Here is a 16,771-nt window from a genome sequence, read left to right as displayed (position 1 = left end):
ACAACACCCAGTAGAGATCATTTACCTACATGGCTGGACCATTTTTGATAGTTTACCATACCTTTTTTTTTGCTAAATTTCCCATACCTGAAATGACTTGTATGTGTTAGAATTATGTGTATTCAATTTCAACCCTTTACCAAAGTGGGGTGAAGTTGAGTCAAGTATCCAGATAATCAGAAGTAAAATTGAACCAGTTAAACACTAGTAATTACACAGATCAGAAATGCTTAAGACTTTCAATCTTTTATCTGTGTGTTTAATTGTACCCAATTTTTTTTTTCTCTTATTTGAATCTTGCCATGATGTTGACCTAGGAATGAAGCCACCTCGCTTGGTTACCACAAATTCCTAGAGTTTTGAAACACATTTTTCACAATTTAGTCAATGGTGTTTTATTGGTTTGGTGGAGAGTAGGTAAAGAGAGCTTGGCATGCCCAATTGCACACGAAACTCTTCAGTCACTATATCATTTAACACATTTTGGGTTCCCTAACTATAGATTTAGGCGGGTTGTAATGTTTGTATTCAATGCATAACTCATCGCTTGGACGTGTTTGATAAGTAGTCTTATCCTCAATTTTGACAAAACTTATTCTTGAACTTGAACCCATAACTCATTGCTTGGATGTAAAAACATGGAGTGCCCCTATAAAAAGTTATATAGTGCAACTTTGCTAATTTGAGTGCAAGGACAAGGAATTCATGTATGGGTAATATATAAACTGTGCTCTCGTAGGGTTCCTGTCACAATAAATGGGTTTCTTTCATTTGTCTATAAGTTGTAAGATGAGGTTGTACTACAACAATTATTTTGGTAGAAACAAACCAACCTAAAATATAGAATCCCTATAGAGATATTACACACTCGTTCCTAACAAGGGAAAGCTTTTTACCTAGAGAGTAGAGAGTTACTTGTATCCATGCTCTTCTTTTATTATTATTATTGTTAAATATTAGCATTGATACACCATGTTGAATATGCTAGTATAGATGCGGAAGCGAAAGCATAAAGTATAAAACACAATAACACACGAGGGGTACGTGGTTCAGCCTAACGGCCTACATCCACGGAAGAAACCCTAAAGGGCTACATCAATAATATATTATAGTGTAGTATAAATCCTATGTTACAATAAATCATAACATGTGTATATATAGTAGACTAAACCCTAGATTAATAGACTTCTAGTATAAGTAGAAGACTTGACTTGCACACAATGTAGAATTAGGCTTGGGCTTATGCTAATGGGCTAATATATCTCTAACAATTATTATTTTTTTTTAAAAATTATTATAAAATAATAATTTTCTTTTATTTGTCAATTGCTTCCATGTTTGGGCAATCCTCTGCATTAGAGGCCTAATAGTGCTATATTTTTTATGGGTTCTTGATATAGATTATAAAAGTGGGAACTCAGGATAGTGATGTACAAAATTATTGTTGCTTTGAAAAAGAAAATAAAAGATTTAGAAACGAAAAGAAAAAGTTGTACAAAAATTATGGTTGTGTGATTGTGTCCTATAAATGTTTGAAAAGAGCATTCACCTACACTTTGTCAAACTGATGAGTTTTAATATAGGTGCTGCATGAAGCTAATTATGGCCATTTACTAGACCAATTCATTAATATACCTAACAGACAATAAATGAGAATTTAATTTCATCATAGTCTTTTAAATTGCCCACCTAATTTCTCATAAGAGTTTAATGTTTATTTATTTTTCTTTGGAACAAATTTCAAAAATTGTAGCATCCAGTTGGCCGACCAATGAATCACAATCAAAACTCTAAATCTTATGAAAAACCAGTTTCCTTTGTATGATTAATTAATTTGAGCTATTAAAAAAAAATATTAAGATATAATTTAGACTACTCTAGAAAGTTTGGGTAATCTGTCAATTTCATTCCCCATTCAAATTTGGTCAATTACGTCTATCAGGGTTGCATTTAATGTTAATGTAATTAATATGTACAAATCCAATGAATTTGCTCCTACTAAATGTCATATGAAATGTATTTGAGTTGAAAGCCGGCATTATTTTAGTAGAGATTTTCAAGAGAAAAAAAGTAAAATATAAAGAAAATTTGAGAATTTTCACTAAAGTTTCAACTTACACGTATTCTATGACACATTTGTTAGGACATATGTGAATCATGTTAGGAACATATGTCAATATAAAATTGGTTAATCATTTGACAAAATGAACTTTACTTAAAAATTGGGTAGATTTAGAATGTGTTTAATGCTTTAAGAAACAAAGTTTCAAGTCCAAGTGTTAAAGTCATGCAAGTTTGTCTAAGAAATAAGTGAAGAAGTGCTAGATTTTAAAACTCGACAGATAGTATCTATCGAGGTTTAAAAGGCAGTTTAAGCTCGATGCTCGATAGCTGCTCGATAGATAGGGTATCTATCGAGATTTAAGAAAATCAGTTTTTCAGATTTGATTTCACTCCAATTCGTGTATAGATGTTTGAGCTTTCTTTTCTTATAACCCTAAATATATATAAGGATTGTTTTAAGGGCCGTCACAGCTGATATATCTCAATGCAAAAGTTTTTCACAAACATATTGTAAACTGGAGACATATGCCCTAATTCATTTTTCTTTTGAAGAAGTTGTTGTGTTTGTACCTTGTAGGGTTTTGTAACCAAGGAATTTCGTGATCTTCATTGTGTTGATGAACTAAAGAACTTTGCAGCCAACATCCTTCTTAAGTTGGTGTGTAAGCCGCGTATTGGGATTTGTGCATCGAATTGGTTAGTCATGTACTGGGAGCTGTGCATTGAAAAAAGAGATTGTCACTTCAGAACAAGTCTAATTGGATATTGGGGTAAGGGTTCAACTGTAGGTTGGTATAACATACTGGGATTCCTTTACTTGGAATCACTTGTTGTGATAATAGTAGATTTTTAGGAGTGGTGACTTTAAAATCACTCGGTGGGGTTTTTGCCGTGTAGGTTTTCCCCATTTGTAAACAAATTACCGTGTCAATTTATTTTCCGTTGCATATTAACTTAGTTGGTAATTTGTTTGTGCTACTACGCTTATTGCATGCTAATTGAATTAATTAATTAACTTGGCTAATTAATTGGTTAATTTATCACAAGGGGTTAATACATTCTTGGTTTATCAACATCTAATATATCAAGATTGATGGATTTGGAGGGAAGTATTAGATCTATAATGGAAAATATGTCTATTTGGAGGAAAGGGAGTAGAGTAGAGTAGATTTGGCAAAAAATTACCCTATTTTTAATCAATTTTACTTTATTCTCCTTCACTCTCCCTCCCTCTCCCTTCAATCCAAACGGGGTATTCTTAGAATATAGCGAAATGATGCTCTCTTTTCTCACATTAATACTAGACCCCATTATGAATTTAATAAGGGGACCCTACCATAAATGTGAGAAGAAATGAGCACCATTCACTATGCTCTGGGAGTACCTAAGAATTACTCATTTATTACAACTGCCAAAAATCTTGTAACTTAACCGATTTATACATCTTAGGGCACATTTGGTAGGCTATAACGGTAATTACATAGGAATAGGAATAAGAATTACAAGATGCTGTAATGTAATACTTATTACTATTCAATTGTTTGGTAAAAACACAATATAATAGAACCCTAAAAAACAATGGAATGAAAGCATTTTAAATTAAACTTAAAATATATTTTAGGAAATATCTTACTTATAAAATTATATTTCCTAAAAAATTATATATATATATATATATAGATTTAAATTTGAAAGAGAGATTAGTTATTGTTTTATGATTTTTTATTTTCATAATTGTTATGCGCATATGGAAAGTTTGTTTATTTGGAAACATATTAACTTTAGAAATTAATATACCTACTAAGGATTAACTATTATAACTCTTTTAGAGATTAATAATTATTCTCCATTTTAAAGAATAGTTATTCAGAATAAATGACTATTAATTATAATAAAAACATAACCAAACTACTAAATAGCTAAACCATATGAATGATTATTATATTACCGTGTCTATTATAGTCTACCAAACATATCCTTAGAGCTTCTAATGGAAATATTCAAGTTTGAGTCTTTTTTTTTTTAGGTTCTAAGTTTGTAATTATTGAATTATCTAATGAAAAAAAAAATTGATGACAAATATAAACTTCAGAACATTGATTACAAACCTAAATTTAAGAGATCAACTAAAAAATGTTTTAAACAAAGATGTTGAACAAAATCTTTCATTTTCTTCTGGTAGGTGAGCTATAAAAGCGATTGTACCAAAAGCTTCACATTTCTTGGAAGTCACGGAAGGATCTATACATAAAGTTCAAAAATAATTTGCAAAGAAGCATTGAGATTAGAGACATGTATGAGAAATCTCACGATTAGGGAAATCTATTGGGAATTTTGGAATTGAAATGTATCTACTATCAACTATCCACCATAATAATTTTCTTTCTTTCGACGATGACTTGCATGAAGTAGAAGGACGATTGAGAAAGGCAACAATGTCTAATAAATTTACTTTCTTGATTTTGTCCCATTTTTAAGCAACCACAATTATGTTTATCGTTTTTTTTTTTTATTTATTTATTTTTTTTATTTTAAATTTTTAATTTTTTAGAATGATATGTTCATCGTTTTCATTTCAACAACAAAATAAAATAAGCAATTATGTTTATCGTACTATGGTAACGGCTTGTAGCTTTCCTGGAATGCACGTTAAATTGGCAGTGAATTATTGAAATTGATTGAGCATTTAAAAACCCATCGACAAGCTCCACTTGGAGCCCAGGGGGTTCAAAATTCAAAAATGAACCCCCTGATGACCCCACACACACCAAGAAAAAAAAACTATATATATATATATATTTTTTTTTGTTAGGTTCTAAGACTTTAGGTTTAAATGTATTAGAACTTCATTATGTAATGTTGGCAAACCATGATCAAAACGTTTAGTCTTGTTTTAGACTTGCTCAAAGTGTGTTTATGTGTAAAGTTGGAATCGAGTGTACTACATGATTTATTGTGTAAATCTGCAAGGCTTGATCAATTGAAAATTAGACGTGATCGATCAAAGCTCATACAGATTGTTTTTCTGCAGAATTTCCAACTCAAACTAAGCCCATGTGACGTGTAGGATTTTATGTTTTGTCTTAAGTATAAAAGAAAAAACCCTAACCACGTTTTGATGTTGTTGTTTATGCTGTGTGTATGAATCTTTTGTGAGATTTAGAGGTGTTTGCCTTACTGTATACTTTGGGTTATCAAGAATCAAGATTCATGTCAAGAGTTTGATGATTCTTCAGTTGCTACATAAAGAGCTTAAAGAGAAACACAAGTGGGAGTACTTGTGGTTGTTGTGAATCTAAGAAAGATGTAGTTCGTGGACTCGGAGCTGTCACGTGGTCGTGGTAGTAAGTTTCCTACTCGAGATAGCAATAGGATGTTTGTGGTTTAAGTCGCTATTGTGTAAACTTCAATTCTTTTATAGTGGATTTGTTTTACTTTGATGATAGTTAGGTTAAATGCTCTCCAGGTTTTTTACCGGTTTGGTTTTCCTGGGTTATCATATCGTTGTATTCTTTATTTTTCGCACTATTTCAATGATATGATTTTTCTGTGTTAACCTAGATCTGCATAATTTACCTAAGTTAGTCACTTGGCTAAATAACTAAATTAATCTGTTTGTGTTTAAGGGGTCTAAAAACGTACATATTGTGTAAACTTCAATTCTTTTATAGTGGATTTGTTTTACCTTGATGATAGCTAGGTTAAATCCTCCCCAGGTTTTTTACCGGTTTGGTTTTCTTGGGTTATCATATCGTTGTATTCTTCATTTTTCGCACTATTTCAATGATATGATTTTTCTGTGTTAACCTAGATCTGCATAATTTACCTAAGTTAGTTACTTGGCTAAATAACTAAGTTAATTTGTTTGCGTTTAAGGGGTCTAAAAACGTACATATTTAACCTCCCTAAAATAAAATTTTGAACACCTTGATCATGAATTTTTTTTTTTAACCTAGTTAAAATAAGTTTGAATATGATCCTCTTAACAATATCTTAGCAATTAAAAAAAAAAAAAAAAAAAAAAAAAAAAAAAAAAACTCAATAACAAACCAATTTGATTTAAAATATGGGAAAAAAAATTAATAAGTCCAATGGATCAATGAAAGATCAATGGATGAATGATTGTTTGGCTGTATACATTAAAAAAGATGTAACTTGTAAAATTTATAATGAAGAAATCATTTAACAATTTCAATATATGAAACATTATGGAAAGCAATTGTAAAACTTTAGGTATTTCGGTTTTTTTTTTTTTTTGGTTTTGTTTTTTGTTATGTTGATACATTCAAGTTTTCTTTTGTTTGCATAATTTATGTTTTTTATTGACCCCCCTAAAAAATAATCCTGGAGCCGCCACCAACAGCCATTGTCATCAAAATTGATTTGCAATTTTCCCCCCTCTCTTTCACTTTTTAATTAATGGATCGACTTTCTTTTTGTTAGGTTAAGATAGTTTAATCTCGGTAATTAATTCAATTATTCAAGTTGATTAATTTGGTCAAATTACATGCAAGTCATATAGGCACCAACAAATCACCAAATAAACTAAAATGCAACGGAAAATAAATTAACATAGTGATTTGTTGACAAATGGAAAAAATCTCTCGCAAGGCAAAACCTGCCGGGTGAATTTAAGGTCACCACTCCCAAGAATCTACTAATCAATAATCAAGCGGTTACAAGTACGAGGAATCTTATCACTACCCTAGTCTATCCCAAAATACCAACTTACAGTTGAACCTTACTCCAATACCCGATTGGACTTGATCTTGTAGTAGCCTTCTTTCCTTTGATGCACAAATTTCCAATCTATGACTAATTCCTTTGTACGAATCCTAGTACGTGACTAACTTTAGCAACTTGAATGATTGTTGTTAGTTGTAAAGTTCTCCACTTCATCAACAATGAAGATAAAAAAAGCACTTGGTTACAAAATCCTATGGTATACAAACGCAATAGCTTCTCATAGAGAAAATTAAATTCTTCGTATTTGTATCCGTCTGACGGCTTTTGAAAATAAGCCTTATATAAGTCAAGGGTTGTGAGAAAAGAAACCCTAAACAAATACACCAACATAGGCCGAATTTCAAATCTGGAAATTCTGAAATCGTAATTCTTGATAGATTGAGCTTGTGTCGAGCTATGTGTCAAGCTTCCCATTTAGTCTCAATAGCAGCTATCTATCGAGTTTTAATAAAACAACTTTTCTTCACTTGTTTCTTGGATCAATCTTCATGTCTTTGATACTAACACTTGAGATGTTTGAACAACATATTTCTAGATGTATTAAACTCAACTTAGATCTACCCAATACAAGTAAAGTGTGTTTTGTCAAAGGATTAATCAATTACATATAAAATATGACCCTAACACTTTTTATCAAGAAAAACATAATCCATCTAGATTAAGGAGGTGGTATCTGTTATAAAAAAAAGATTTAGTGAGAGAAAATGAGTGGCTATTATGCTTGAAGGATGGCTACATTGGTGGTTTGGGGAATATCAACGTAGCACATGAGTGATGCACCAATTAGTAGGATTTGGGTGCCTCAAATGAGAATATACAAACCCAAATTCAGAGTCTACATGAAAAACAAAGTAGGAAAGTGCCTTGCCTAAAAAGAAATGGTTAGAAAGATGTCAGGACAATGGTTGATGAAGACTAGTCCAAAGGATGTTTGGCATTGCTAGTCTAAACAATGGTTAGTAGTGATTAAATATTTATGGGGTTACTTAAACCCTATTGAAGGCTTCAAAAAAGCGGCTATACTATATTAAAATAAAATGAAGAAAATTAGAGATTTAGAGAGAAGGAGAAAGCAAAAGTAAGGGTCTAGGCAATTTAGGCTAATGACCTACATCTATAATAGAAAGCCCTTAGTAATTATATTTTAACTAATCTAAAAATTATGTTTTACTTTTTTAATTTATTTTTTTAATACAAGATAGAAATTCTACTTTATCTAATCTAAGTGTATATGTGTGTGAATCTCCTTCCTAAAGGCTTGAACCCCAACTCTTCCCCCCCTCATACCCCATAAGAACTTTATACTTGTAGAGTGACTATCATGTATGCCCGGGGTGCGCGGTGACAAAAATTATGTTTTACAATAACCCTAAATAGGGTATATACACACTATAGTTAACCAATAAAGCTATTAATTATCTGTACATCGGATAATTGATATCTTGTGATTCAAGGCATAATAATGGACCATAACTAAGATTCCTACTCAATAAAACAAAGAGTTTCCTAAAAAAAACACATACAAAGAGAATACTTTTTTTTTTTTTTTGGAGAAGCTACAAAGAGAATACTCTAAGTCATAAAAATATGTGCATATAGTAAGAAACTAATGATATCTAATATATCCAATATATATAGAAGGTGCATAAGAAAATTATTGTTAGATCAAGAGTCTCATTATTATTATTTTTATATGGAAAAAATTACATTGACCTCTCCTAAAATTTTATCGTATTACATTCACCTTCCCTAAATTGCAAACCATTTACATTGACCTTCCTTGGATGATATTGAAAAAAAAGAAAAGAAAATTAAAATCACCCACTCACTAAAAAAAGGCTTTAAAAAAAATCATCTAATTTCTATTTGAGGGGGTGTGGATGACAGTTTAAGTGGAGGGTAGAATAGAAAGTTTAAAAATTTGGAAAGCCTTTTCTTTTAGTCATCTAGGAGAGCTTGGTGTAAATAATTTTCATTTTAAGGGAGGTGAGTACCTTTTCCAAACTAAAGGGAGAGTAAGTGCAATAATAATAATAATAATAATAATAAAAAACCCCTTAAAGAAGGTCCTTTTTTTTTTTGGTTGAGAAACACCCTAAAGAAGGTCAATGCAATTGACCCATTTTCAAAAGAAGGGCATTAGATTAAAATATTAAATACCTAAGTCAACATTATATTGGCTCCTATCATATTGTTTTTTGCACCCACACATGGAGAGCAAGAGGATTATTTGATTGAAAGTATAGAGATTTTTAAATATTTGATTATCTTATAAAGAATATTAACTATTCATGCACAATAATATAAATAAATTGGAGTTGTGAGTGAGTTTGTGTTTGTGAAGTTAGTTAGTGTTGTTTGTCTGAGCGTGAGTTCGGTGTGTGAAGTATTATTGAGAGTGATCCTTAATTCCTTATCATTGATAATAGATTTTGGTTAGAATTTTTTTTTAATAAGAAATGCGTGCTTTTATTAAGGTGATAATAAAAACATTACATCTCGAATCAATGCGGATTCAATCATTATAGGATTTTACTCTATCCAAGCTACATAATCTGTTAGGTTCTAAAAGTTTAGAACAATTGGCAAATCGTGAACACAAACTTGTCTAGATATAGATCTTAGAGTCTATAGGTATTATTAGACAATGCTCAAAGTGATTCAAGTCAAGATTCAAGAACATACAAGCTGTAGGAAGAAGATTTCATAATCTGTCTAGTTCGATTGATCGAAAGACAGGCTCGATCGATCAAAAGTTATATCTACAGAATTTTAATTAAACCCAAACAGCAGTTCAAGCCCATTAAGGATTAGGGTTTCTAATCTACTTCTCCCAGTATATAAAGGAAACTCTAAACACGTTTTTATAAGACTTTTCAGAGAGAAAAGAGTGTACCTCTTTTGTATTTAGGGTTTTGTTCCTAAAAAGCTCTCTCATATCTTCTACCGGTGTTGTTACTTAAAGAATCTCAAGATTTGGTATTGTAGAAGTTGCTGCCTTTTCTAGTCATCAAAGGTACTGATGATCTAAACTTTCAAGGGTGGTCTTGGAGTCACAAACAGGAGAGTTTGTGTTACTGAACCTTTGAGTGGGATCTCAAAGTCACAAACGTGGGTGTTTGTGTTTTGCAAAGGCCAAAGAAAGAAGGAGTCCGTGGTCTTGGAGCTTGCACGTGGTTATGTCAGTAAGTTTCTACTGGTGGGTAGCAATAGGATGTTAGTGGTCTAAGTCGCTATTGTAAAACTTTGATTCTTTCTAGTGGATTTGCTTTTTACCTTGAGGATAGCTAGGTTAAATCCTCCCCAGGTTTTTTACCGGTTTGGTTTTCCTGGGTTATCATACCGTTGTGTTTTTTATTTTCCACTTCTATACATTGATATGATATATTTGTGTTAACCTATATTTGTTAATTTGATTAAGTAATCACTTGCCTAATTACCTAGGTTAATCTGACTGTGGTTTTAAGGGTCTAAAAACTATCATAATCCAAAATATTCTTAGGATAACGAGCAAAAAGATGAACAAGGTGATTGCCCTAATGCTTTACATGAGTGACTTCAAACCTTCTAAAATCTTGCATTTTAACTCGGATCCCATCAATGACATTGCTGATTGACAGAGGTAGGTCACTAAATCCCCCCACTGCCTCCAATACAATCTTTGAGTCATATTCGAGAATAATATCTCATATACCAACGTCCCAGACAAATTGCACACCCTCCTCCAATGCTTTTGCTTCTGTTTCAAGGGGGCCCAATGGGATTGGTAATTTCTTGCTTAATGCTGCCTCTACTCGACCCTCACTATCACAAATCAAAACCCCAACTCCAGTAGCTTTGAAGGTGCTGAAAATTGCTCCATTCACATTCATTTTGTATCAAGGTGCATCAGGAGGTTTCCAACGAGTTTTGTCCTCAGTTGTTGGTTAGAGTTTGTTTATAGAAATAGGTTTAAAGTTGGTCGAATCAAACAATATGTATGGTTATACATATAAATGGACAAAGCAGTTAAGCTTATGAGATTCCAAAGCCTAAGGTTATTTATAATCATTTAAATAGAAATACAATCTCATTAGTCATAAGTTGTATATAATAATTATTTAAATTATTTGGACACTCATAAAATTAGAATCAACATGTAGTTATTCTAACAAATATCTCAAACAACAAATGGAACTTAAAGAAGGGCTTTAGTAGTTACACTTTGTGGCATGTAATTAAATAAAAAATGCTTAGCTTTTGTATTATCATATATTTTTGTACTCATCTAATGCTTAAATGATAGTTATCTAAAGGTAGGTTAAAAAAAAATTAAAAACAAAATTGGAACAAATCGTCAAGTTTAATAGAGGACAAAATATATTATTGGTTCCTAAAGGTTAGACAATGTATGATTTAAGTTTTTGAAATTTAAAGTAATCAATTTTAGTCCCTAAGAAACTTAAATGATCACTTTTAGTACAGATGACGTGACGATGTGTCAATTTTAGTTTGGCTACATTAAGGGACTAAAAGTAATCACTCTAAAGTTTAGGATCTAAAATATTTTATGGGCTAAACTTTAGGGACCAACAATGTATTTATGAAATCTTGAATAAATATGCTCTTTGAACGTAGTACTCATATTAGGTTATGAAGTACTTTTTTTTTTTTTTTTTGAGATAAGGTTATGAAGTACTTAACAATTAATGCCACAACAAATTTTAATACATTTTTCACACTTACTTAGGTGGTGATGATCCCATATGAAAGCTGTCATACTAATCCATTGTGGCAGCTCAACAAATTAGAAAAAAAGTTGTGAAATTTGTAGAGTTGTTAGAAATTGTTTTATAGGAGTAGTAATTTTTTTTTGAAATATTTTATATTACTATACAATATACATACTACTAGGAATATAGTGTACACATAGATTTTTTTTTAATTAAAAAAACCCTTAATTACCAAACTTTTAGATGGTCCCCTAAGGAAAATTTCCTGATTTGGCCACTCAGTTTAAGAGTACTTTTTGTTTTCGTGGTCCAAAAGGTATGATAATTTGATGTCAGTGTAGCTATTGGAAAAACCGAACATTTTAGTACACCAATTCAGCTTTTAATATTTTCGTAAACATAGAAAAACCTTTTGATCCTAATTAAACAAGTTCCTAACTTGCCAATAAGTAGCATGATTTAACTGAAATCATATGAGGTTAGGTGACAATCATTACCCTCTTTTTCTATGCATAAGCACATTAGTAACAACAAAACAGGGGTCTTCATCTACTCTTCCAAGCCTTCTCTGTTTTCAACAAAACAGAGAAGTTATAGAAGGCCAATAATCCTCATCAAGTTTATTAATCATGTCACTTTTCAGAGCTAAACACCACTTCCTAGTTCCTACTACTCCCCTATGAATATATATTTTCAACCATCAATAATTTTTGGAAAAATTATTTTTCATAATTTTTTTAAAACTGTTAAAATTATTAAACTTAACTTACTATGATTGAAGCATAATAAAAATGATGTCACTAGTACAGATGAAAATGATATCACTCTAATCATAATATATCAATATTTATATATAGAAAAAGTGTACAAAATATTGTATCTTTTAAAATTATTGGTCATCCATTACTAGCCTTTGGGTAGTAGAAGGGATGAAAAGACCAAATCTTTCAAAATTCAACTTTAAATTTTAGTTTTTTCAAACTTGTAGTGTAGGTGAACCAATTAAAGGGACCAAAAGTTGACTTCTAAACAAGATATAGAAACAAACTTATGAAATAAAATAAATAAACAAAGAATGTCAGCACATTGCATGATTACATCTGTGCTTGTACCAAGCACATTGCACAATGATGCACTGTGGAGCCAATTTATAGCTTATCTTTTCATTTGATATAGATTCTATTGCACAATCAATATTAAAATGGCATCTTCATATAACTTGGACATCATTGTTTTGGTAGTATGCAATAGTTGCTTGACAGATTTCAGTTCAAAGCAGAGACTAGAAATCGGTAACTTTTTGGATATATGCTTGGACCATATCAAGAATTTTGGGCTTGGTACTTGCAAGTGAATTAAAAATTCATGAAGTATACTTTCTTGCCTCATAAATGTTTGTGGAAATAAATACTCTCTTTCCTCCTCTTTATGAGAGATGCATTATTTCTTGCAAAAGTAAGGAAGTACCCTGAAGAGTTAGGATCCAGTGGGACTGGGAATAAAATCGAAAAACGTACTCTTATTAATGGCAATGATCATATATTATCTTATCAAACAAAAAAGAAAAAAAATCATATGTTATTACTAAAAGGTGAAAATAAAAACAGTTTGTTCCTATAGTCATAAGGAAACTAATCAATTATCAAATAAGAAAGTGGCACTCTTAATTTAATAATCAAATATACATTAATTATATACTAAAATTGACGTTAGGCCTAGAGCCTTGTAGTTTAATTGACTAGTACTTTTTGGTGTTTATAATGGAAACTTTTAGGGTTCAAATCTTCGCACCCTAACTATCAAAAATAGAAAAAAAGTGATGTAAGGAATACATATGAATTTTATTATGTACAATCTTACAATTACAAATGGATGTATCATCACTCATTAGAAAAAAAAAATGCAGATATATATTTATTATGTTATCAAAGTGACACCAACTATTTTCATTGTTACATCGGTTTGTAAATCTTTTATAGTTAAAATTAATTTCAGTATTTTCCTAATACTAAATAGAGTAATAAGCGAAGATAAATACAATTTTTCTCATGGAGAGAATTTTGTTTTTTTTTTTTAATTTTTTTTATTTATTGATAAAAGAAAGAAATTCTACTTCACCCTAATCTAAGTGTATATATGTGTGTGAAACTCCCTTTTGGAGACTTGAACCCCGGCCTTTGTCCTCTCCACACCCCACAAACACTTATACCTGTGGAGTGACCATCGCGCTAAAGATGAGCGGTGGTTCGAGAAAATTTTGATGAATTAGAGAAGTGTAATTAGCCTAGTTTTGTCAATGTCATTAAAATATAATTCCATTCATCCAATAAAAAGCTTTAAATATGAGCTTTTTGTTCAAAATTTTCATTTTTGTGCGGTCTTGGGGATTCCAAATGTCTTAATTGAAAACATCAAATATTATCAGTACCTACAAACTACTACCAACTATTAGTATTGAGACATTTTTTTATCATATATATATATATATATATATAAAAGATATTCCTTCAAAAAAAAAAAAAAATTACTAAGTTATTTGTTGACACCAAAAACTACTAGCTTCCAAGTTTCACGTTTAACATAACAAAGAGCCAAACAACGTTTTTAACTAAAGAAAAGGTCTTTGTCCTGTATTTTATGTAGTGCAACAACTTGTTAACAATAACACACCAGAGTTGGCACCCAATTACCTGAATAATCTCCCTTTTGCTTTGAAACGAAGAAATGCATGTCATAGTTAACATTCTATTTTTCTTGGAATTAAAATTATAGTAGGAGTCACAATTTACACTGAGTAGTTTTTTTTTATTTTTTTATTTTTTTTTAATATTTGTAAAAAATTAAATTTTAACAGCGAAATAAACTTTTTAATTTAAAAGAAAATGGAAGGGAAAGATTTGTTATTATTATTAATTTTTTTGAGAAACATATGGAAGGGAAAAATATAGGCATTCTATTTGAAACTTTCTTTCACTCACCCTTTCATAGAATTGCTTTATGAATTTTATTTTACTTAGAATTCGGTTAATGTGGTCCTTAAGGCATTTGTTAATGGATCTGTAGAGACACGATTTTAGTTAACCCGGTCCTGGATGGTCAGGCCTTGGCCCAAAAGGTCCCACACAATGAGTTTTTGTAAAGTATGGGCTGAAGAACTTGGTTCCAGTTGGCTTAAACGGTTCATTGCATGTACTTAGTAGATATAGAAACAAGAATGAAGAAAGTGGATGTGAAGGAGGAAATTTTATTCATGGCCACGCATTCGTACAATGAACCTTTGCTCCTCTGTCTTTTCTCTCCTTTTTTCTCCGTCCCCTTCTCTTGGGGGATTCTTACATATTATATAGGCCCTTTTTTATCATCTGGGCCTTACACTTGTTGATCATCCAAACCCCTACTTGAGCACCTGTCCCATCAGACATCCATATCAGTTCTTTGTGAGTTGCAGTGACCAAGGTAGCACTGTTCAGGGGTTTTCTCTTCATTAATGCGGCCAGGAGAGTAGCTGTGGTGCATTTAATGTGGTAGTGACAGCCTTTGCTGGGATATTTTTGGACTCCTTTCTTTTTACGTGCTTGGAGGGAGGATTACAGTAGCTGGGATGCACCTTTGACCTGGATTTTGGAATGTCCGAGGAGGAATTACTCCTCGGACGTGTTCTTTTTGCTCCAGTGGGCCTGAGCAAGGATTCTAGGCTGTGACATCTCCTTGGACAGAATGGTCCTCGAACGGGCCTAAGGCCCAGCCAACCTGTTATTTTGGGCCAGTCCCCACAATAGCCCCTCAAAACTTCGGTTTTGATCTCCTTCCGAGGAGAAAAGCGGGGTTTTGGCACTTACAAAGGATGGAATTAATGAGATATTGGTCCGCGCGTGCGGGCGGTTACTTTTGACGCGCCACAATTTACGAGGCGCGACCATTTACTCCAGGCAGCTTTATGTCTCCTTTATCCAATGGCGAGGTGTAGATCTAACGGCCAGCATTTTTTCCTTGAATTTTTGAGCGAGAGTGATTTTCTCTCTCCCTTTTGCTATATAAAGCGCCAAAGAGGCTTATTTTTTCTTTTTTATCTGCACATTAGAAGTCCAGAGAACTCCAGAGAGCTCCAGCGCCCAGAAACCTACGAGCATTTCCGTTCTTCAAATTTCCATAATCGATTCCACGAAGCATCCTTCCTAGAAGAGATTTTCAAGCATCTCACCGGTCATTTGTGAAGATACCCGTAAGTTCCGTTCGTTTCGTCGCTTCGAATTTCTCCTCGGATTTTACTTTTCTCCTCGGTTTTTATTTCCGTCCCTCCAGTTCGGCCTAGATGGGTAGATTCAAAGACCTAGTAGACACTCGGGCTGCCATGGAGGCCTTTAGGGCAAAATACCATATCCCGCAGGGAGTGGTTCTGCGATACTATCCCCCAGAAGGAGTACTGTTAGATAGAGACGTGGGTGAAGTGGTCATTCCTATGATTGCCTTTATACAAGGGGAAATGACACTTCCCATGCATAGGATTACCCGGGACTACTTGTTCCACCATAGGTTGACACCACACCAGTGCGCTCCAAACATGTTCAGGGTATTAGGCTGCATAGATATCTTGAACAAGCGAATGGGTCTGGGCCTGACCTGGCATGATGTGGTACACATGTATGAGTACCACTACGTCGAGAAGGGAGGGTATTACCTTAAATCTCAATCCGAGGTGGTTAGGCTAATCTCCTGTCTCCCCATATCCAATAAGACTATGAAGGATGACTTCCTCATTGCCTCAGGAGAATGGAGCGATGGTTTTCATTGTCCAACTCGGGCAGGAATTCCAAGTGCGGCGCCTTTAGGGCCAATCCTTTAGGGAAGGGGCTTAGCTCCTCGGATTTACTCCCTTTTTTGCTTGAGTCATAAATTTTGTAATTTAATTCTAATTTCCTTCTCGGCTGTATTGCAGATAGAGCTTTGGTTGCTCCCAGGCTGAGCTACGTGAACGTTCCGTGCTTATCATTTGCTGAGGACGGGCAGCTACGTGCGTATCATTTGGTTTTGGGCTATCAACCACTAACCCGTGCTTTCCAAGCCATTGGCCACGCCATCAGAGCTGGTAGTTCTAGGTTGGCTAGGATTGACGTATCCAAGCCTAAGTTTCTGGCCCGACAAGATCTTAAGCCAGTCGTGCTACCTGGTGTTCGGGATCCTCCACCGGCCGCACAACTGCCTCCACCAGACAACCTTGAAGTTGCTGTGCCAGTTGAAGGAAAGACCAA

The sequence above is a fragment of the Quercus lobata genome, chromosome 4 (assembly GCF_001633185.2).
Source record: "Quercus lobata isolate SW786 chromosome 4, ValleyOak3.0 Primary Assembly, whole genome shotgun sequence".
In the NCBI taxonomy this organism is placed as follows: domain Eukaryota; kingdom Viridiplantae; phylum Streptophyta; class Magnoliopsida; order Fagales; family Fagaceae; genus Quercus; species Quercus lobata.
Note: the sequence above shows the minus strand (reverse complement) of the source record.